This window comes from Ctenopharyngodon idella, chromosome 8 (assembly GCF_019924925.1).
Source record: "Ctenopharyngodon idella isolate HZGC_01 chromosome 8, HZGC01, whole genome shotgun sequence".
NCBI lineage: Eukaryota > Metazoa > Chordata > Actinopteri > Cypriniformes > Xenocyprididae > Ctenopharyngodon > Ctenopharyngodon idella.
In genome coordinates, this window is record NC_067227.1 from 28,866,246 (window position 1) to 28,891,051 (window position 24,806).

The window sequence follows — 24,806 nt, forward strand, 5'->3', positions numbered from 1 at the left end:
CAAGCACACATCTACTTGCTGCAGCCATCCAAGGTCTACACTTCAAAAGCAGGCTGCTATTGGACGCAGAGTGGGTGGGGCCTGCTGCAGTGGCAGAAAGGAGGGGGAGCGGTCGTTTGGGCTTCCCCATATGAGCAGGAGACATGCGGTGGGTCTCCCCTCCTCCCACGCACAACCAGAAACCATGAAAATCAGCCCTCATTCTGACACATCTGCCGTAAAGAAAAACATCCGTAGTGGTTCACATCACATTTTAGACAAAAAGCTGCAAGCTATAACGACAAATCGAGTGCTTTGAAAAAGTGCCATTTTCTGTCAAATTATTCCAATTTCCGTGTGGGATGAAGGAAGGAAGGGAGGGAGGAAGGAAGGAGGGAGGGAGAGTGGGAGGGAAGGAATAAACAAGAAAAATAAATAAATAAATAAAAGAGCACCAAATGTAGAGAACAAGTTTTTTTTCCTCAGACATAAAATAAAGTATAAAAAATAAAATAAAATACAAGAGTACCATAAAAAATAATAAATAAAATACCAGATGTAGGTATTTTTCAGGGATATGACAAAATCAAATAATTTTAAATCAAAAGAAAATAATATTGAATAAACAAATAAATAAAATATGAGTTCCATAGCAGACAAGCAAAAAAAGAAAAAAAAAAGAAAAGAAAAGAGTGCCATTTGTGCCATTTTCTGTCAAATTAGCCCAATTCTCTTGTGGGGTGAAGTTCCCACTGCGTTAAAAATAGCAGAGTGATTCGGTAGACCTCACCCAGTTATGTATAGTTATGTTTGCGTGTAACGTGACCTGGGCACCGACAGCTGTTAGCCGCAAGCGCTAGCTAGTGTTACAGCCCACTGCGCTCTTACTCAGCGTGGTCCAATTTAGAGGGAGACCTTACACCTTAGTGTAATGACAGCTGCCAGGGAACACTCTCGGGGGAGCAGTGGATTTGTGTTTGGTGGGGGTGATGGGTTCGAAGAGCACATCTATTTCATACTTGACCGTGCTAGTTGTACGTAAGCAGACCAGCCCCGGTGGAAAAGCACCAGCAGCGACAGGCAGCTGTCAAACGCAGGGAATTCCTGCAGACTTAAATGTTGAACGACATTTAAGGCTGTTAATCTCGATGTATCGAACCCTCATTATTCAAATGCGACAGGAGGTGTTGCCATGGCGAGCCTGGTTGACGTGGGACTGTCAATCACACCGTCGTGTCCTGCGATATCAGCAGTAGCGATGACATTTGGTGGGGGAGGGGATGAGGAAAATGTGCATGCCGGAATGAAAGAAGGGGGGCAATTAGGGAGAGAAAAAGGATTGTTCAATTATACATGATCCATGCGGGTCTAAAGCAAACGCTCTTACACAAAGATCTAACATTATCTCTGTGAAGCTAAAATGGATGGTAGAGTTTATTTCAAACAGATGTGAAAGATGGTCAGTGTGTTAAAGAGGCAAGAATAAGGCATGATAATTGTCTCACAAATGGATAGCAGTTAAGATGAAGTGGGCAAATGTTTGGAATTGCTTATATTGCTGAGACAGCTAGTGTCCACTTAAACTGATACTCCCACACACACAAACGTAGAGGAAACCGTGTAAAGAAATCAGCATGTACATGTCTATCTTCCATGTTAAACTTAGCCTAAACAAACATTTAATATTGCTCAAACAACATTAAAGGTGTTGTAAGCAATTTAAGCCATTTTTTAAAACTTATTATTAACATTTTGCAAACGTCAGCAACGTTTCTCTCCAAAACCCCACCCTCTAAAGATATGTTAGCAAACCCAAAAACATGAAAGTTTCTTTTGAAGACTGCTTTGCAAATGTTTTCTCCTGTCACACACACACACACACACACACACACACATATATATAGGCACATATATTATATAATTTTAATGTTACTTTTAAAGCCCCCCTAAAAATCAAAATTTAAATTTTTTTAGCTTTTAGTATGAATGTGCTAGCCTTAAGGTTATGAATAAGCTAGTGTGTTCCAAAACAATGACAAAATTCACATTTAGGAGACATAAGCAAATAAAAATTAAAGTCTCTCACTTCCGCTAAAATGCATCACGGATTTTCATGACATCACCGCGGACTTCAGCTTCTCGTCAAATATTCTGTCCAATCAAATGCTCTCTAGAATCTGAAGTCTCTCTAGAATCTTTTCATTAATCATTTTGATGTTACGAATAATAGTAATAGTAATGACAGTCAAGACAAATCTTGGAGTGTTTGGCATGGTAATGGATACGGCAATGTTGGTATGTTTGGTCTTGGCGGAATAGATCTGCTATGCTGCTGCTGTTTTTATTGCTGCTGCTGCTGCTGCAGAGCAAATACGGGACTTGCTACTGCTATACAAAATAGCATACATGAATTACCTGTAGCTGATCTATACAGGTGGAGCTGGGGAAGGTGGAGGGTTTGTGAAAGTGCGCTGCAACTGCTACAGCAAATGCTGACCAAGTGTTTGCAAAAGCAGCAAGCTCATTGGCTACTGATACAGCAGGAACCAATCAGCTGTGCTCTATAGAAAATGATGTGATGTGCCATCTAGAGTTTCATGACAGAACTTTGTATCTTACTAGGCTTGCTACGGTAGTCGGTGTTACTGGCGTTCAGTCGCAACACCGGTTTCATCACTTGCCCACCGCGGCACCAAGGCATTTTTTGTTTTTTGTTTTCAGTTTAACGCATTAAAAATATTTAACGGAATTAAAACAGTATCCGTTTTTCTGCGTTATATGATCAAGCTCTTATTCATGCAAATGCTTTTAAACCATTCAAGCATGACAAAAGAGAACGCGCTGTCTGTGAATGTCCTGCCTATGTGACACACACAACGCTCGCCAGTATTGAGTTCTCTTCCGCGCTTGAACGAATCATTACACACACAAATTATGCCAAAATGTCCATTTTGGCGAGTGTCCTAATAAGAGCCATCTTCAATGAGTTAAATTAAGTCTTGAATGAACGTAAAGATTTGTGAGAAAACGTGTCAGATCCGCGTCGTGTGCAGCAGCGGCAGATCTTAAAGTGTCATTAATGTTAATCAAAGAACAAAGGTAAGAGATAGAATTACTCACTGCTCTTTACTAAAGAAATTAAACGTTCTGTTCCTTATTTATTTGGTTCCAGAGTTTCCAGTTTGATTTTCAGTTTTTTATATAAACATTAAGTTAGCCTATCTGTTATTATTAGGCCTAGCATGGTGTCTTCTTACTCATTTTGTTAATAAACGTTCTATGTTTAATAGAAGCGAGTTTGTCGTTGTCGTTTTGTTGTTGTGTTTTTCAGTAAGAACAATAACCCACCATTCAAAATTGCCGCTAATTTGAAAGTGAAAGTAAAATTCACACAGCCACACACCGGGATTCATAAGCGATTAAAAAAAAAAAAAAAAAAAAAAAAAAAAAAAAAGAGGTGGAGGCCCCGCCCCCCGGTGACACTGGTATTACCAGTGTTGTCACATGTTGATTAACCGGTAGGAAAATCTTCTCACCATCACCTATATCTTACCTAGCCTCAACAGGACAGACCAGGTTTCTGATTATGCATATGCATTGTTGGTGCTTAAACAGTCACACGTTGATGCAATCGTGTTGTCAAAAAATCTTTCGAAACAAGTTGCTTTTGCAGCTTGGTTTCAATAAACAGATGGGGAAGGAACCTGCCAGACCGCCTTCTGTATTCTACCTATGAAGAAAGTGTAAAACTCTTGCAGTTCAAAAAGCTTACACTAAATCCTACGCCTTCCCTATTCAACTTACGGAAAAAGCTTAACTGACGTGACGCCAGTTCGTTTTTTTCGTAATTTGAATATGGAAGGCGCTCTGGCGGAAGCTAGATATTTTACTTCAAAACTTGTTAAATATGGATATTTTTTTACACAAACACATCGCTTCGCTTCAGAAGGCCTTTATTAACCCCCGGAGCCGCGTGGAGTATGTTTATGACGGATGGATGTGGATGGATGTACTTTCTTCAGCTCATACTCGATCCCGCTCACTGCCATTGTAAAGCTCAGATGTGTCAGGATATTTATTAATATATCTCTGATTGTGTTCATCTGTCACAGTAGGTCTCAAACACCAGGCGAAACAAAGAAGAGTAGATGAATACAGGCTTTAATGATAACACGTAGGAATAACACAACCATACAAGGACGAGAACGGACAAGGAATGAGGATGAACACAGGGCTTAAATACATGTAGCAAACAAAGGGAACTTAAAGAGATAATTAGACACAGGTGAATCAAATGAACTAATGAAACAGAATGGGGAAAACTTGGTCACAGGGAAAGTACAGAAACATGAGGATTTGTAACATCATCAGAAAGAAGAAAGACATATACACCTAGGATGGCTTGAGGGTGAGTAAAGCTTGGGGTAATTTTCATTTGAAAGTGAAATAATCCTTTAATACATGTTCCTGATCATACTGTAAAGAATTCATTGCAGGATGTTATTACAAAAACAAAAAACGGTAACACTTTAGGTACAGGGAACACAAATAAACGATTAATTATGACTTTTCCCTCAATAAACTCGTAAGTGTTAGTAAGTGTAACGTTGTTCATAGATACGGAAAGAAGGAGGCGGGAACCGGCGAACGGTAAACACAAACACTCGCGTCACCGGCCTCGCGCCGTTCCCTCACGGCTCGTCACAGTAAGGTAGTTGTTAAGTTTAGGTATTGGGTAGGGTCATACAGAATAAGGCATTAATATGTGCTTAATAAATACTAATAAATAGCCAATAAACAATTAGTTAAAAGACCCTAAAAGACCCTAAAATAAAGTGTTACCCAAAGAAGTATTTGTCTTTGTAATCTTTAACCAACATATAATAATCTAAATTTCCTCTCACACAACTTTCCTTTTTCACTGACATCACTTTGGCTGCACAGACTATTGTATAATATCTTGCTCATTGTTTTAGTAACCTCACATACAGTCTGGCCCAACATTCTTTCTTGTTGACTATACTGTTTCAATTGAAACCGCATCAAATTACAGATGTAAAAATGGGTTGCAAAAATAAATTCATGCCAATTTTAACCACTAAAATCTTAAAATGTTTTCATAGTACAATGAACTCTTCTGTATATCTTAAAAGATAAATGTAATTCCTCAAAAAATGACTCACTTTAAATGCTGATTATTCACAGTAACACCCATGACTAATGTTTATCAGAAACATGCAGTTCTGACTAACATAATGGATTTACAAAAACAGTAACACTACTAGCACCACCGCTGCTCAGTTCCTCGATATCAAAGTGTAAACCAGGAAAGTGTTGTCCACATCCCTTCCAATTCCATTCATGGCAAGTCTTCCAGACGATGTCATTATTTCACTCTGAAAACAGACTAAGAATAACACAGCTAACAAGAGAACTGAAAGGGTCCTTATATGGCCAAAGAGAACAGGGCTTTACGCCAAACCCAACATTAGACCTCCGCAACTCTCAGTGCAGGGGGCCGGTGCTCCAGAATGACTCAAATCAGGGACCGCGAGCCTGTGACAGGGGGAATGTGCCGCTGGAATGCGAGGATCGGGAACTCAGTGTGAGGGACACGTGAAGCCTTCTGTCTTAGATAAGTTCATGTGTGACTGTAACTCCAGCCCGTCCTGTGATTCCAATGTGATGATTACAGAAGCGGTCACAGAAAAGCTGGAGTCACATGCTGATTATTTTCGTAAACACTGATTTAGAGAGCACCGCTCTGTCCACGTCGAGTCTGGATATGGTTACTTAACAAGTGTCGACAGCTTCTAAAATGTTTGTATGAAGCCTGAGAGGTTCAACCTTTACAGATCTACTAAAACCCTAATCCAACTCAGCAGCCTCAAATATAGATATATAAAGCTAGAAAAAGATCAAACTTTAATTAAAAACATTATCTCTTGATAAAAAAAAACCCTGACTAGTACACACTGAAAAATTACTTCCAGCAAAAATACTTCAAATCCCTAAAATGAGACAAAAGTTTCTTCAAGCAATACTCAAATGTAAATATCAGTTAAAAAGGATGAAATATGAAATACACGACAAAATAATGACGCATAATTTGTAGTGATAGCTATTTTTGAAGCACTCATGTGCATCTTATACTGAAAGCACTATTTTGCTTTGGTGTTGAAGAGATGGAGGAACATAGGAAGAGATATGTATTATTCATATACTGTGGTATGTACACTATACTGTAAGGTATATCAAAGAATACAATGGAATAACCATTCTAGGGTGCGTATCCCAAAAGCATCGTTAGCCAACTAACGTCGCAAGTTCCATCGTTACTAACATAGTTCAACGATTTGGTGTTTCCCGAAAACATGGTACAAATAAACATTCTAAAACAGCATCGCAAACTTGTGTGTTCGGAACGACATCTCTCGAGCTGTGGTTAGAAGCATAGTTTCTTGTTTTTATGACGTGGACGTAAGAAATCGTTATCTTGAGTAAAATATTTAAAGAAACATTCTCTGAAAATAGATCTTAATATCTTATGAATTGTTGCTTCTCAAGTACATTTATCTTCTTTCAAGGATTTTTACTTAACATAACTGGAAAAACAAATAAAAAATGTCACGAAAATGTCATAAATGTCATGAAAATTCAATATCTTTCCTGCTGACCCCCCTGCAGTACTTTCACGGACCTCTAGCATAATTTACCAAAACGAAAATTCTGTCATAATTTACTCAATGTGTATTTAATAAAAAATATTGTATGATTATTTGTAGAATTATGACAATTTTTGCACTTCCATTCAATATTTCAAGTCTTCTGAAGTCATACGATAGCTTTGTGTGAGGAAGACTCAAATTTGGCCTTATATATACCTTATGTAGCCCTGCCTCTGTTCTGTTTTTTTGCTTTGTATTTCCAGAGCATGAAGGTAAAATCTTATGGATTTATGAATGAAACACTCGTTTTAAAATTGTCCTGGTCTACTCACATTTATTTATTTTTTTAGATTTATTTTTGGTGTTTTTGCTTTCATTATGACAGGACAGGAAGTTGATAGGAAGCAAAGTTGGAGAGAAATAGGGGGACAGGATCGGGAAAGGTCCACAAGCCAGGACTCAAACTCGGGATGCCCGAAGCGCAACTGCGCTGTATGTCGGCGCGCTGCCCACGAGGCTATTGGCACAGACAGACATTTGTTGTGACATCCGTTTCAAACATTACAATACTCATGATACCTTTCGTTAACTCTACAATAAGTAAATCCACTTCACCAGCTAATTACTCTTCTACAGCGCTGCCATAGAAATATACAAAGCTACTGCAAAAACAGAAGTTTAAAGACAAAATTCTAAAGATGGCTGTGTGCTTGTTTCTTTGGCGCATAAGGTCTATAGCTTAGAAATCAAAATCAAAGTTCAGTTCAATTATGGTACTTTAAAATGTGTCACAATCATCACAGGTTCTCATCTGTCTCATCATTGCTAGCATATGTCATTGGGAAGACTTGCAAGATGTTGCTCCATATGGGTTTGGAGCAACATCAGGGTGAGTAAATGATGACAAAAGTCATAATTGTTGGATGACAATGCATAAGATCTTGTTAGATCTTCACCAGAGCTCAAGTACCTGGAGCTGTGCTCAATCTCAAGCTATATTTCAATGTGAATCTACAAGGCAGTCCTGCTGCAACCAGCAAGTGATGTTATCTTGAACTTCAGTGTCACCACATACTGATACTTCAGATGAGATGCAATCAATATCCTGAAACGTAAACATCTGCATGCCTTGCTGGCAGCAGGGCGGGCCGGATCATTCCAATCTACTTTGTGTCGAGACGCTGTACCCAAACCCAAGGTTTGTTAGCGAATGCACAAGGCTAATCCTGCACTGACAGACCTCTGAAGGTGTCATATCTCTATTTCCATAATAACGTGACTCCCAACACCTGCCCGGGTGTCTCCGGCGCAGCACAGGCTACCCCTGCGGATCACGTGACGAGTGTTTCTCATTAGCTGCGGCCTGCTTGATCTCCCAGCACGACACTTTGGATTCACCATAGCCTCTGCTCCTATAATCACAGAACACAGCTGCCAAAACAATTACAGCTGTGCCAGGAGACCTGAATGTAAATATCAGGACCTGTTGAAAAGGATGAAATATAAAATACACAACTGTATAATGAAACATAATTTGGGGTGATAACCATTTTTGAAGCACTTTATGTGCATCTTATTCATTCTAAAAGCATGGTTTCATTTTGATCTAAATTTTGAAACGGTTTTGGTGTTGAAGAGATGGAAGAACAGATGAAGAGATGTGTGATTATTCATATATCGTGGTATTGACACTGTAATGTAAGATACATCAAATAATACAATAAAAAGGTCCAAATGAGTGTGAAAAATGAAAATAATGTCATTTATTATTAACCCTCATGTCATTCCACACCCAATTTCAAAACACTGCTTTGAATCTTTTGTTTCGAATCAGTGGTTCAGATTGCGAGTCAAACAGCCAAACTGCTGAAATCACGTGACTTTGGCACTCTGAACCGCTGATTCGAAACAAAAGATTCGAAGCAGAGTTTTGAAATCGCCCATCACTAGATATTGTTGAAAAGTCATTATTTTGTTTTTTTTGGTGCACAAAAAGTATTCTCGTCACTTTATATTATTAAGGTTGAACCACTGTAGTCACATGAGCTGTTTTAAATACGTCTTTAGTAGCTTTCTGGGCACTGAAAGTGTAAATTAACTTGCTGTCAATGGAGGCCTCACTGAGCCATCGGATTTCATCAAAAATATCTTAATTTGTGTTCCAAAGATGAACAAAGGTCTTACGGGTGTGGAACGACATGAGGGTGAGTAATTAATGACAGAATTTTCATTTTTGGGTGAACTAACCCTTTAATGGAGAGATTGCAAAGAAACATTTGTTGACAGATGAAGTAGCCAACTGTACTGGATCTGACAGCAGCTGCATCACAGACCAAAAGTAAACGATTTCATAATGCTTTGTCTGTAAATTATGGTTTTATGGATTATGTTTTCAAAACACTTACTCATGTGCAATAGCGAGTGGGCGTTGATGCTGTTTCCTATGCAATGACGTTAGCCAATCATAACAGTGGCCGTTTACTGACAAGCCTTAAAGGAGCCACACCTTAAAAACGGACTGTTTCAGACAGAAGGTCAGGATGAGGGTTGAAAATAATTGTTTTTCCACATATGTATTTGTTTTTTGTGTACAAACTTTTTTAACATTACAAGTGAACATATTAAAATAATTAAAAAAATAACAACAACATCCATCCATATTTGTTTACATTAAAAGGAAAAGAGATAATCCAGGATCTTCTTTTCCATTCCATAGAACATGAGTTCTATTACAACATGATTATGAGAAATAATGGCAGAATTTCTATTTTTGGATAAAATATCCCTTTAAATTCAAAAAAAAAAAAAAAAATTCTTCATTGGGGTTTGAGTCTATAACTCTCTTGACACTCATATTAGAAATAATCTTTATTATATTATCTCCTTTCCTCATTCCCACTGCCCATAAGACAACAAGGAGCTGCTGTCAGTGATAATTATCCCTCTTCGCCCCTCCCTGATGAGCGTTAATACATTAAACAGTCCCATTTCATCCAGCTGCTACTGTGTGCTACACCTGCGATTGGACGTGCTGTAAATTTTATGCTCAATATAACGTCCAGGTCTAGCCCCACACCATTATCTGTAATCTAATTAGAATTAATGACACGGCTGATGATGGATGCCCGGCTATCACAGGCTGAAACGGCCCTTTGCTGCTGATCTGTGTTAAGATGAGCAGCTCCACACTGATCGCCATGTCATAGGCAGAAAAACCGACAACATTTTATAGAAAAATAGAGGCATTTTGTGGCCCATCACTTGTCATGACAGTTGTGAAGTAGATAAGTGTGTGAGGATAGTAATGGTGGACTCTGAACAGGTGGATCGGTCCAGGTGTGGGTTAACAAATCTGTATTGTTTTATCAGGTACAACTGGCCCAAGCAGGTGGAAGTGTGTCAGACACCAAAGGGTGAAGAGGAGCAAAGGATCCTGGGAAGATGAACAGGTGTTAAGTGACAGAAAGAGAACAAGTGTAGGTCACAGGGCAATGATGCTGGAAACGACAAATGTTAAATTGATGTCGCTTTCTGGTTGTGCAACAGTGCGTGACTAATGTAGAAACAAGGTAAGAGGGAAATTAAATTTAAATGAACAAATCACAGACTAAAGCTCTATCCCAAAATATAATCAACTGACTTGCCGTCTATTGCCTACATAGGCAGCTTCCTTTTTAAGGCAGCATCCTAACTGAAATGGAACCTCATAAATGGCTGATCTAAACAACTCCATACAGCACACCAATGACACAGAACAAAGCAAATAGAAGACTGTCGGAAGCTAGTTATTTTAGTTTTAAGTTTTAAATATAGATATTTTTCTTACACAAATGCATTGCTTCACTTCAGAAGGCCTTTATTAACCCCCCTGAGCCGTGTGGATATCTTTTATGACGGATGGATGCACTTTCTTGGGCTTCAAAATCTCATCCTCTATTCACTGCTATTATAAAGCTTGGAAGAACCAGGACATTATTTAATATAACTCCGATTGTATTTGTCTGAAAGAAGAAAGTCATATACGCGTAGGATGGCTTGAGGGTGAGTAAATCATGGAGTATTTTTCATTTTTCTGGGAGAACTAACCCTTTAAGTTAGTTTTAGTTCAACTAATCTAATTAAAATACAAACTTAATCCAATATATATTCCCTGAACGCAAGTCGTAAAATCACAACATCTTCAACATATTTCATGTTTTCAGACACATACTGTATGTTGAATTAAGTTTACTTATTCTTACCCCATTGGCAAATTGTTTTGTCTTGTTCTACATATGAACTTCATTACATTTAATTAAACTAAATCGGTAACACTTTAGTATAGGGAACACATATAAATTAACTACAAATTTTCCCTTAATAAACGCCTAATTTACTGCTTATTAATAGTTAGCAAGTTAGTTGTTAAGTTTAGGTATTGGGTAGGATTATGAATGTAGAATAAGGTCATGCAGAATAAGGCATTAATATGTGCTTAATATGTAGCCAATATTCTACTAATATGCATGCTAATAAGCAACTAGTTATAAGACCCTAAAGTAAAGTGTTACCACTAAATCTAGTTGAAATATAAAACATTCAAGATATAATGTCTCAGTGCCGTAGTATGTCGTATGGCTGCTTTCACAGACAAGGCTTAAGCCTATAGTCCCAGACTAAAATGCATGTTTGAGCTGTTTTAACTGAAAGCAACTTGTATTGACATATCTTAAAATATGTCAGTGCCATTGTTTTGTTTCAAGATGTACACCAGTAATGTTTTTTTCAAAGGCATGTTTATTAAAGCTACTTAAATGTCCTAACTGAACTAAGGCCTAATCCTGGCTTAATCTAAGCCTTGTCTGTGAAATCGGGCATTAAATTTTACACTACATCTTAAGCAATTTTTTTTAGTATTTTACAGGAAAGCAAGACACAAATACTAATTAAAATGTTTTTTTGCCATATTTGATCAGCCTATGCATCAGTAGCGTGTCTAATATACCTTGAAATGTTATTTACACATGCAGGTTTTGGAGCAAAGCCTATGTAATCATCAATAAACAGACCGTTTGTCACGATTCATTAAATCTGTTATACGACAGCAAACTTTCTAAATCCGCCCACGCTTTCATACACACACAAGCTCACATGCACAAGCGCACATGTCACATGGCTTATTTAGTAAAGGTTAAGCATTAGGAAAATGGTAAATTGATGAGGGTGACACTATGAATACTGTAGCCCGCAGGTCTTTTGTAAATCCGGTGGCCTTTCTCAGATTCCTTTGAATCACAACTGAAGGCCTTTTCCTCTAGAGCACATGACTGCCCACTTCCCACGGGACGACACAGCACATGTGTAAGCGGTGATACCCTGCAGCCTGTCAAACACACTCACTTACTCACTACAGATCGCATGCATGTGATTGCGACGTGTGTGTTGTTTAGCAGCTGCTCTGTTCTCTCATATGTTTGACGGCGACATTCCCATGTGAGCATTTCTCATTAGCCAAATTCCGATAATCTTCAACACCGCTCTAATTGTGAAGGAAATCACATGCCACACGGATCTCTGTTTTGAACTGGGGCATTTCTGCACAGCGCTGATATGAAATATGAGATGAGATCTATTTTCACAAGTCCCCTGTGACACGATTCTTGACATCGGGGTGGCCCACTGACAGTTTGATGGAAATCCCAAGACAAACTTCAACCTTTAAATGTGTCGCATTTAATGAAGGATCTATTCAGATGCAGAGTCTTAAAAACAGTTTTAGATGACCAAATCTTGATTGATATGGACTGAGCTGAAGGGTTCAATGGGGGCGACTGTAGTTAACAATAACAGGAACAGGAACCCATCCCCCTCAAGACACAAACACACACACAGCTCATTATTGCGCTGGGATTAGGGTTTGGGAAGGGCATGGGGACAAGGAGCAAAAATCATTAGTGTTCTCTTTATGAGCACACACACAAAATGGGTGTGAGGATGCCTTAAGAAAAAGAATAATTAGTCAGATTAAACAAACATTCATTTTTGCCATAGTCACAAAAAAAATAATACACAAGTGCTGTAAAGATGTCAGTAATTTTGACGCTAAATCAATGTGAAAATGCTACAGTAAATGCTAGTAAATTGGGTAAACTGAATTACAGTCAAAAATTTTTAATTATATTTAAGGCAATAAAAAATATATGACCTTAAAATGCACCATTTCATGGCTATTGTTAAAATGTTTTATAAGAAAAACATATGAATTACCTTATAATTTCCAGAAGTCTCTGTGTGACTCAGAGACATTTATATAGATAAATGTGGCTTATGTTAGTTGTGTACAGTAGGTTATGTCTCAGTGTTTAATATTACATTTCATTAATGCAGCTAATGTTTATTAATGCTATTTTAATTATTCAAAAGAATAGTTTTACATGACAATATAATATATGTGACCCTGGACCACAAAACCAGTCATAAGTCGCACGAGTATATTTGTAGCAATAGCCAACAATACATTGTATGGGTCAAAATTATCGATTTTTCTTTTATGCCAAAAATCATTAGGATATTAAGTAAATATCATGTTCCATTAAGATATTTTGTAAATTTCCTACCGTAAATATATCAAAAATTTATTTTTCTGAGTGGATATGCATTGGTAAGGACTTCATTTGGACAACTTTAAAGGTGATTTTCTCAATATTTTAATTTTTTTGCACCCTCAGATTGGATCTCGGCCAAATATTGTCCTATCCTAACAAATACATACCATACATCAATAGAAAGCTTATTTATTCAGCTTTCAGATGATGTATAAATCTCAATTTTCAAAAAACATTGAAATGATGACATGGTTATCATACGTGACTCTGGACCTCAAAACCAGTCATAAGGGTTTATGACTGGTTTTGAGGTCCAGGGTCACATATGATAACCATGTCATCATTTATTCTTTCTTATGTCTTTATAAACCTGTATTACTACTTCTTTTATGGAAGGAAGAAAGAAAGAATGGAAGAAAAAAAGAAAGAAAGAAAGAAAGAAAGAAAGAAAGAAAGAAAGGACAATTTTCATCTGTTTGTTCAAGCTGTTGTTTGAAAAGTTTTCATAATGGTATGAGTGTAATGAGAATAAATGCAAATATTAAGTCACTGAAATATGAGTAATGTGACCAATGGCACCAATTCACTCTTAAAACACTCAATTAAAACTGAATGAAGTGCTTTTTTCCTTAATGTGTCCAATTAAACACTAATATGTTTTATGTTAAAGAATATGCCATGCAAGTGAAGCAATAAATAGGTTTCATTAAAGTCAATTTACCAGGATTCAAAAATGTAAATGTTACTGGGACACCAACATGGAGCTCATTAGACAGGAGAAAGTGGTAAATTGTGGAAATGAAAAATAATGAGGGAAGATATTGTGCAGTGATGCATGGGAGTAATGCCACAGGGGACCGTAAAGGAGAACGCATATGGGGATGGAGAGAGAAAGGAAGAGGTAGCCGTCACGCTCTCATCTCTGGCCCATCTTTTGCCCTCTGTGAGACCCTGGTATTGTGCACCGCTGATATAAGCCATTGTGAAGGGAGCCAGTGGCCCTCCACTATAGGTTAAGCACTTCAGATACACATTGTTACAAGTTAATGTGACCAGTTAAGTGATCTATGATGACCCCAAATGCTCACTCTCTTTCTTTCTCTGTCTCTGTTGCTTTTCACCCTCACTCTCTGATCTTTCGCAGTGGTGAGGGGTGGCCACACAATATGCTGCTAAGACCTTTTAATAGGCTTTTTAAGAGAGTTCTTCAAAAGATCTGACTCCACAAATAGGATTGCTCCTGAGGAAGAGGCATTTGGGAACACAGAGAAGCCTATATGATGATGAGAATGAAAAAGAATCTATAAAACATATGTAATACTGGACTGTAAAGGCAGATTATAAATTAAGATTGCAGAGTAAATACAATGTGCATTTTTGTTAGAATTTTTTCTTATCTCATACAAAAAGTTACCACTGTGTTACCATGAGAGGTAATACCATGGTACTATATATTCACATATCATGGTATTTACATAGTACTCCAAGGTACTTCAAAAAAATCAAACCAGGAATGCATGCATGCCACAATGCTAAAAGTGTAAAGAGTGGTTATTAATTGTAATGCTAATTCTAGGTAGTTGCTGCATGTTTGCTAGGGTGTTCTAGATAGTTTCTAGGTTATAGCTATGGTATTCTGGGTGGTGGTTGAGACCCTGAGGTTGCTAACAAGTTGTTAAATGGGACTACAGAGGTTGTTGGGGACATTAAACATTACACCGAACAGGAAAACTCATCTACTCACAGCCTCATTGTGTTTATAATCACACTCTTGCAAACTATTATAACTCAAACTTTCAGGGAAAATGTTTTATAAATGCAGACTGAAAGAGTTGACGGAAGCTTAATGGTGGTCATGTTGAAGTCATGTGACTGTTGTGTTAGTCTATAGCCTACATTTAGCTTTTTACTTCTGGCAATTGTATTTAGGCTTCGAAATTCATAAAAGTTGTGGTCATTTGCGAATATTATAATGCTGAACAAAACATGTAAGAGTAATAAACTTTGTTGTCATAGAGCTTATTTTCTCCAATAATCCAAAAGTCAATGAAAAAATTCTATTGGGTTTTTGTTGAGGGAACCAAAAAATATATTTATAAGTATATATATACTTAATGTAAATATTATACCTAAACAAAATTATTTTCTTTCCACACACACTCTGACCAATCAACTCTCTCTCTGTCATCGTGACCTCCCTCATTCCACAGATCTGTATTGAAGGGCAATGGCCGTGAAACAGCATTGAGGAGTGTGTGAGCGTGTGTTAAAGGAGTATTGGCGGGAATTCTGAGAGAATGAAGCCTGTGAGAACCAAATCTCCCCACCATCCCACCTCCCATCATGCTCTGCTCCCTCTCGCTGCATGGAGACAGACAATGCTGGCAGGTGGTTTGGTCTCCTTCAAAACTGAAGGTCTTTTCACTGCTTGGAGGCTGAAACTAAGCATTTTTGTCCTTATTTGATACCAAGTTTTGCTCACATTCTTTACAGTTAACAATATGGTTAAGAAATATCAAAAATTGTATCTTTCTTTCTTTTCTGATGTCATGACACATGACACATGACACATCGGCTGCACATTTGAATCAAGTCACTGTGGAGTGTAAAACTGGCTATTTATGATTCAAAATATGCAAAGAATACAAAACCAATCACAATTGAATACGCAAAAAAATGTAATTAAGAAGAGCAATTGAAATTCAGTATGCAAGTAGTACAATCGAACATTCTATTAACAAAAATTAATATGAAATGATTTACAAAAAGTTTGAATGGAATATGTACATGAAGCAATTCATGTTTGATTAATTGCTGAAGTTTAATACTGAAAGTTTGAACCCTAATTGTTGAAGAATATTAATATAGTGGTTTCAAGCACCAATTAATATGGGATCTCCTTTAAATAAGAAGCTTTCAAAATCTTTGTCATATTATTTTCATTACACTACATTACCACTGTTTTATTATGTAAATTAACTACAGCATTTTCCATAAACTGGTTACTATGGTACTTTAATTTAAGGGAAGGCATTTGTCATATGCTAATCAGAGGGATATTTATACATTTTGCTATTGTAGAATTGTTGACTGCAAAAAATCAAAATAGGTTGTCAACTAAGCAGAGAGATTGCAAAGCAGATTTCTCCTCGCATCACAACGAAAATAACTTAGTCATTATGACTAAATCAGGATGCACGACACCAACCTCTCATCCGTAATTAATGAGCCCGCAAGATCAGTGCCATAAACAACAGAGTTTGTAGCAACAAGAGACACAAGAGGCGTGAGGAATCCATTACAGATCCAAAACACTGTGTAGTGTTCATATGTATATATCTGGATATAAGTGCTTTAGCTGAGTGCTGTCTATAGCAGCATCATCTCTGCTAGTCCAGCTCTCTAATGAGACCAGATTCAATAAAAGACACTTAGAGGTCCACGGCCGGAAGAGACAATGCAAATAGAGTTTATTCTCAGCCTGGATGTCTGGTTTTCTTGGAAAGCAGAGATGAAGCAATCATGGCTGTGATGTTTATTTGATTTAGGGCCCCTCTTGCTCTCTTCACCCACTCCCAAACATAAAGAGAGAGAGAGATACACGCCTGTCTGTGAAGAAAAGCGGATAAAAAGAGCTGATTGAGTTTGAAAAGAGAGCGCTTTATCTGTTAATACACTTATGATATATGGATGAAATATATTTACAGCACTTTTATGATTTTGCAATCTTTCTAACAACTCCCGTTATGTTTCTTAAAACCCAACAAAGCGTATGATCTTTTTTTTATTTTACGATTTCACACAACCAATTCCCTATTCAGTTAGTTCAAAAGCATCTGGAATTCCACAAGGCCTGACATGCATTATCAAATTCAGTTTTTCATCTTCTTTACAAGTCTTCATTTCATTCACCCGCTCTGCTATTCAAATCACAGCGCATTAGCGAGCAGCGGCTCTAAGAATGTGCTGATATCCTTTGATAGCTGCCCCCTGTCACCCCACTCCCTCCGGTTTTCTTACCCGCTTTTGTGTCTCTGTGAACTTGGCCTCTTTGGAGGCCCTCACAAAAGCATCCTGAGGAGCGAGGGTCCCGCGCCACACACAGAATGCAACCCACTGACTCGGTGTGAGACCAAAACACACCGACTGGTCTCTGCTCATGCACTGACACCAATACGTCACACAATAAATGAATGCCAGGTTTTTTTCCCCCCGTTAGATTGTACAGATGCTTTGCATCAGTTGAACTCGATGCCCCCAGAAGGACAGTGGCGCCAATAAACATCCTTAAACTGCTTAATTAAAGGTAAACTAATTTAGAAATAGATTTGGATATGCTTAAAAAGATTTGCAGAATTAAATTAATGGTGTATTTTCAAGCTACGCACACTATTGTAATGGGTGTGTATAGCTAGGCAATAAGATGGTAGACATGATTTTCCCTGCTCTTTTCAATGAATATGTAGTAATAACACTAGATAGCAATGCAAAAAAAAAAAAAAAAAAATCTTAAACCGTTATAAGGGTTTTAGACACTTTACAGAAGGTAAGGATGGGAGACCATCTTAAACCAGCTAAAACCAGCAAACTAGCTTTGGCTGATTTCTGCAGACTAAGCTAAAACTGAAAACTGCAAAAACAGTGAGAAATTGGATGGATGGATGGATGGATGATGGATAAATGGATGGATGGAATACAGATGGATGGATGGAATATAGACAATGGATGGATGGATGGATGGAATATGGATAGATAGATAGATAGATAGATAGATAGATAGATAGATAGATAGATTGATAGATCGATCTTATAGGCCAAAAACGTCCACCAAGAGGTCAACAAATATTTCTAACTCTGGTGGAAAATGCTCAACTATAGTGCAAGAAGCTATGGTGCAAGAAGGCATTACAAACATTATAAGTGGAGACAAAATGCTGAAAAAGATTAATTTGTGTTACATATAATTTGTTGGTCAGGGCACTTGGATAAAGCTTGGATAAAACAAAACAAAACCAAGCAGTCATAAACAAAGGCTAAACTCTTGTGAAAACTTCCTACTTTGTTTCCTTGGCTCTGACCCCATTCATCCCACCCACAATGCCCTGTTGGAATTCCTAATGGGTGGGAGGGTGAACTCAAGGGGAGGGTTGGGGCTCCCGGCAGCATTCCGCCACAGAGATTCCAGCCAATGGCTCTAGATTGGAGAGGAGGAGACAAGAGGAGGGGGGAGTTCAGATTTGGGCCGGGTTTTGCTAGCTTCTTCCCATGAACCTCATGGACATGGTACACCAAAGACAGCGTGCTCCCACACACTGCAAAACAGAGACCTGTCAAAACCAATTACGGATGATTGGGGCGTCCAACGAGACCACGGACATAGGATGAAATTGGGGTCATAGAAAGAGTTCAGAGAGGCCGTTCGTGGAACCAATAGGTTACAGAGCACCTCCTGTAGCTTTTTGTCTTCCTCAATCCATGTTTGTCTTTAAGACACCTTTCCATTAAGAACAAATGTGTCATGAAGAATCAAAGCTAGATTAAAGAAAATGGAGGAAGATTGATTTAATGACAACTTGAAACGCATCGTCATTTTTCAATCTATGCTCTACGCTTCTATGTCCTGATCATCCTGAACTGGGTTTATTTAATTTGGCAACTTACCAAATAAATAAATAAATGGACATAAAATAGTAATTTCAGTCAATAGAAGATAAACTGAGTCAAAATGATGTGGGAGAAAAGAGAAAGTGAAGTAATGAGAGAGATGTAACTTGCACAGTAACTGTTAGAGAGAGTCAGACTGGTAACCCGAAGGTTGCGGGTTTGAATCTTAATAGCGCAAGGAAATGACTGAGATGCCCTTGAGAAAGTCACCGAATCCCCAATTGCTCCCTGGGCGCCACAGCAAAATGGCTGCCCACTGCTCTGGGTGTGTGTCCACGGTTTGCAGTGTGTGTGTGTGTGTGTGTGTGTGTTCACTACTCACAACTCCTAATATGTGTGCACTAACTTGGATGGGTTAAATGCAGAGGACAAATTCCGAGTATGGGTTACCATATTAGGCCTTAACATGTCACTTACTCGCTTAGGCCTATAATATTTGAATAAAGGGCGAAGATGTCAATTTTCATTGGCAGGACATCACTTTTGGCCACTACTGTATTAACTTTTGCCGAGGAGCAATGATAATAATTTAACCAGTGTGAAAGAGCATTTCTCAGAATGCATTACCTGTATTTAATTTAATTGTATTACAATTCAGTGAAATCCTCTTTCTGTCATTCCAATCCAAATTCCAAATTTCAACTTCCTATGGGAAGTGGCCATTTAAATACAAACTTATGAACGGAAAGGGAGCCAATTCTTTAATTCTGAATTTTTCACAACTCTGATTCAAACAACCATTACAGAACACGCATGTCAGCAGAATGCTGCAATTAACCAATCAAAATCAAGTATTCCAGAGAGCCGCATAACGAGATCTCATGAGGCATATAAAGATAACACAGACCAAATGAGGTGGGATATGAAAGTAACTCTGAAAGAAAACTGACACCTTTGCGCTTTCAGCATCTGAAAAAGGGGTTGACCTTCCTCATGAACCTTAACATGAGCAAAGCCAAAGGGATTCTTAAAGGGCAAGAGGTACTGACACATCAACCACTGCCACACATAACGTCTTAGTAAAGATATTAGATGTCTAAAAAAATAAAATCCTGCATAATCATGAGATTAACTGATTGCAAGATGTTGTTTTGTCATTAGTTAGAAAAGTAGGAAACAGAGCCTTATAAGGGAATGTGGAAATGTTACAAACAATACTAACATGAAACAATGCAAGGATTAAAGGACCTCACTTCCTTCTCACCGGTGTCCTTTTCAGCATGGAACAAATAAAACAAAAAAATCTTTGTAGCTACACACTGAATGACAAATTCAGAGCACTCTGAGATGAAGCCAGATTCACACGACCTGTACCGTGTTGATGTGCCAAGCAGGCACAGAGTTCATTCGCTCTACAGCGCCATCTATCGATCAGCCGAAGCATAGAAGGGCCTGTTTCTCAGAACTTCCTCAACAGGAATAACATGCTTGGAATCACTGGCAACAAACGGCCTGTTCTTTCCAAATTACAGAGTGTTTTGTTCTCGTGATGATCATAGAATGATTATAGTACTTGTCGGTCAATGAATTGTCCTTCGGCTTATGATGACTAACTACAGTGGTCATGTGGGCTACACATCATACTGGAGGACTCATCACACCAAGAGGACTGCTTGAAGATACATGGAGATAAAGCTATAAAACAGTGCTTTTCTCAGGCATCAAGAAAAATAATGCTAGATGCAAATCATAAATAATATTAATATTTCACAATATTGCTGTTTTATATTGTATATTTGATCAAATAAATGCAACCTTGTTGAGCATCAGAGACTTGTGAGATTCAATTTAGACATGTGTCTTCAATTTAGTACAATAAAAAAATTCTAGTAACCACTTGATTTCAAACGTAAAATCTGCGTCCTGAAGCAAAACCCGTTGAGAAGCACTGCTCTAAAACACTTGAAGTGATTATAAAATGCTTGAATGGTGATGGATACTATTTCCAAATATAACACATTGATGCAGTTACTTAAGCTACTCTGCTTTCCTAAACGGCTGTGGGAGTGGGAGGCAGGGTTAGGTAAGGTGATGGTGATAGATTTGATGTATTATATCCCAGAATGCTCTGTCTGTTTCAGCACAGTGCAGGGTTTGGGTGGCAGCCAGACTCCAATGTTACCATGGGAACCATTTACTCCAGTCTAGCATCACAAGAGCATTTCAGCCTTTTACTACAGGATGAACCAGCAAGACAAAAAAATACAACATGCTTGACCAAAGTGTACAGCTGCGTGTTTAATTTTTCAATTTCCCAAATATGGTCAAAGGTCCATCCCAGATGCCTAAATTCCCCATAAATTCCAAAAAAAAAAGAGAGAGTAGTTCTCGGAACAAACACGGTCATATTAGACAGGAAGGAGAATTCCTCAGCAATTCCACATAATTTGTTGAGTGTCAGCAGAGGGATGTTATCCTCTCTAAAAAAAACAACAGGGGCCATGGACCATGATGTACAGCAGAGCGAGGGAGGGTGGACAGAAACATTACTAGAAAAACATGAAATATTCGGGAAAGGACACAGACAATGATCTAAAAGTTCATGTGCTCATGAAGTTTGAAATGTGATGACTAAGAATTAGACTAAGGCAATTACTAGATTGTGTAAATTTAAAGACCAGGCTTATTATTATCATTAGGTGTGATGTAGCGCTCCCTGCTGGCAATACTTGCAACAAATGAATCATCCCCACAGACAAAAAACAAAAAAGCTAAATCACTGAGAAAAAAATTTTTGTGTGTCTGTCTAGGTAAACTCTACATTACAGGGACAAAATGTCCACACAAAGATGGCAATATATAAAATCTTTGTCCTTGAGGGGACATTTTTTAGTTACCCATGAGGAAAACAGCTTATAAATCACACAAAGTGATATTTTTTTGAAAATGTAAAAATCATTCCCATAAAATATGGAAACCAGGTGTGTGTGTGTGTGTGTGTGTGTGTGTGTGTGTGTGTGTGTGTGTGTAAATATCCAAAAATCCTTAAAACAAGCAACATTTACTTAAGTAGGTAACACTTTATTTTGATGGTCCTCTTTAGACATTCTGTTGATTATACTTTCATGTCAACCAACAGTATTACTAGATTGCCTGCTTAAATACACTATATTTTTGGTCCCCCAATAGACATTCTACTGACTTCTACTGAGTACATGTCAACTTATTCTACTAACCCCTTTTTCTACTAACCCTAACAGACTGCTAATACTCTAATGAGAGTTAGTTAGCATGTAGGTGCAACATTACTTATAGTCAACAGAAAGTCTAAAAGGGATCATTGAAATAAAGTGTAAACCTTAAGTCTTATTTACAGAGAAATCTAGCACAGAGAAATCTATTTCTTTTTCCTTCACTATTGCAGTGATTCTCAACCTTTTTGACTCCAATGCCCCTCATTATCCAAAACAATATTCAAAGGCCCTCTTGTCTAAACTGATATGTACAGTTGAGCTCAAAAGTTTACATACCCCTTGCAGAATCTGCAAAAATGTTAATTATTTTAACAAAATAAGAAGGATCATGAAAATCGCATGTTATTTTTTATTTAGTACTGTCCTTAATAAACTATTTCACATAACAGTTTTTTACATAAAGTCCACAAAACAAAAAATTTATAAAAATGACCCCATTCAAAAGTTTACATACCCTTGATTCTTAATGCTGTCTGGTTACCTGGATAATCCACGACTGTTTTTTTGTTTTGTGATGGTTGTTCATGAGTCCCTTGTTTGTTCTGAGCAGTTAAACTGAGCTCTGTTCTTCAGAAAAATCCTTCAGGTCCTGCAGATTCTTCAGTTTTCCAGCATCTTCTATGTAAACTTTTGAACAGTAAACAACTGTTATGTGAAATAGTTTATTCAGGACAGTACTAAATAAAAAAAAATAACATGTGATTTTCATGATCCTTCTTATTTTGTTAAAATGATTCACATTTTTCTAGATTCTGCAAGGGGTATGTAAACTTTTGAGCTCAACTGTACCTCTGGTACTTCTGGTGTCATAAAAAAAAACTAAATTACAATATATATCAGTTATATATCTTATATTTTTTTATTACATTACATTTTTTATTATTATTTATTTATTTATTTGCATTTTAATTAAGATTATCTAAAAATAACTAAATGTAAATAATTTTATGATTTATTGGGGCCCCTTTGGTAGAGAACCTCTGCCTCTTTTTTTTAAAACAAAAAAAATGACAATATTATTTTATAAAATAAAGTAATCTTGTTATTGTTTAGATGTTGTTTTGAGATGTTGTTATATTGTTCATTATGTTTAGATATTTATAGTAGGAAAAAATGCAAAAATACTGATTGATAAAATGGTTTTGGCAACTAACACTTTCATGAACATTTAAAAAAAAAAGTAGGATAGGATAGTTCACCTAACAAATGGGGGAAAAAAAAAAAACTAGCATAATTTACTCACCAGTTCTTAGAGGAGAGATGTTTTTGAAGGATCTTCGAGCAGGTCTTTTCCACAATGAAAGCTAAGGTGACTTTTGCTGTCAAGCTCCTAGAAGGACAAAGAAACAGTCTCAAGTCTTCTTAAACCATACAACAGCTTTGTGTGAAGAACTGAAATGTAACTTATCTCACTATGAGCTGACACAAGGATGAGTAAATAATAACAGAATTTTCTTTTTGGGCTGAAGAAAACAATAAATCAACAACCAAAACAAACAACATAAAAACTGCATAGAAATATATCATGCCATTTATATCTGTATGTGCATGAATCATTGTATACAGCAATGTAAAAATGTGTTTAATATTATTAAAAAACTATGCTAGAATCATCAAGGATATGGGTGTGATAACCAGTGAACATAGTACACCCTAAATGTACTGTTGATCAATTTGGATAAAAGTGTCTGCATGCAAACTGTTGTGAAATCAGAATGTTAACAGGAAATGGTCTGACTGGAAGAGTTTGAACAATCACAGCCAAGCAAAACAGAAAATTGAGTGCAGCCCAAATAATGTTGTAAACTTTTGGCAATAACAAGTAAATTCACTTGTACAGTGTCATCCCACTCGACATTTCTGACCTCATCACTTATTTCCTATCGGGCGGTGTAAATACATCCCGCAGAGACTTTCTATTGTTTGTGAAATATGTGGAACTGAAGTGTAGGTGGAGCGAGAGGGTCTTTTCCAGTAAAAGGCCGGTAAACTTCTTCTTTCTGGGTAACCGAAACTTTCATATTTCACTTTCCCGACATCATGTAAACTTTCACTGAATGGGCTTCCTCTTTTTGAAATGTCATCATCAGGTGATACCTGGCCTAGAAGGGGAAGGAAGAGAGGAGGCCACAAATTTAGTTCATTGTTTTGTTTTTTCATCAGATTCTTGCCAAATATCATGAGGTGAATTGGCATTAACACAAAAAAATGACCATCACTGCGTCCGAAACTGCATACAGTATAGTACAGACGTTGGCAAAATTGTTGGTATCCTTGATAAATCTGATCAAAGATGACTAAAATAAATCTGCATTGTTTATCCTTTTGATCTTTAATTCATAAAATTAGCAAAAATCCAACCATTCATTGAAGGAAAAGAATTGAAAGTGGGGAGAAAATCACATCATGAAATAAATGTTTTTCTCCAAAACACATTGGCATGAGTAAAATATCTCTGATGTATATTCCCATTCATATTTACATTTTTTTTTAGCACACCAGGGTGATCATGAACATGAAATTGTCCAGCCATGACTTCCTGTTCCACAGGAGTATAAACATGAGGAAACACAAAGGCCAAATTCCCTTAATCATTCATCACAATTTACACAATCAGTAAAACCAAAGAATATAGTTCTGATGTGCAGCAAAAGATTGTTGAGCTTCACAAAATAGAAAGTGGCTGTAAGAAAATAGATAAAGCACTGAAACCCCCC

General features: G+C 37.3%; 1 long non-coding RNA gene across 5 annotated transcripts in view; it reads right to left on the reverse strand.

Annotated features, from left to right (window-relative positions):
- The window catches only part of LOC127517019 (uncharacterized), a 99,403-nt gene that overhangs the window by 71,668 nt on the left and 2,929 nt on the right, over positions 1-24,806 (reverse strand). For all 5 annotated transcript variants that reach the window (XR_007931164.1, XR_007931165.1, XR_007931163.1 and 2 more), the window contains exons 2-4: positions 23,955-24,191; positions 23,333-23,419; positions 22,571-22,716 (exon numbers count right to left, since the gene is read on the reverse strand). This is a non-coding gene — a long non-coding RNA (uncharacterized LOC127517019). The remainder of the gene's footprint in view (positions 1-22,570; positions 22,717-23,332; positions 23,420-23,954; positions 24,192-24,806) is intronic.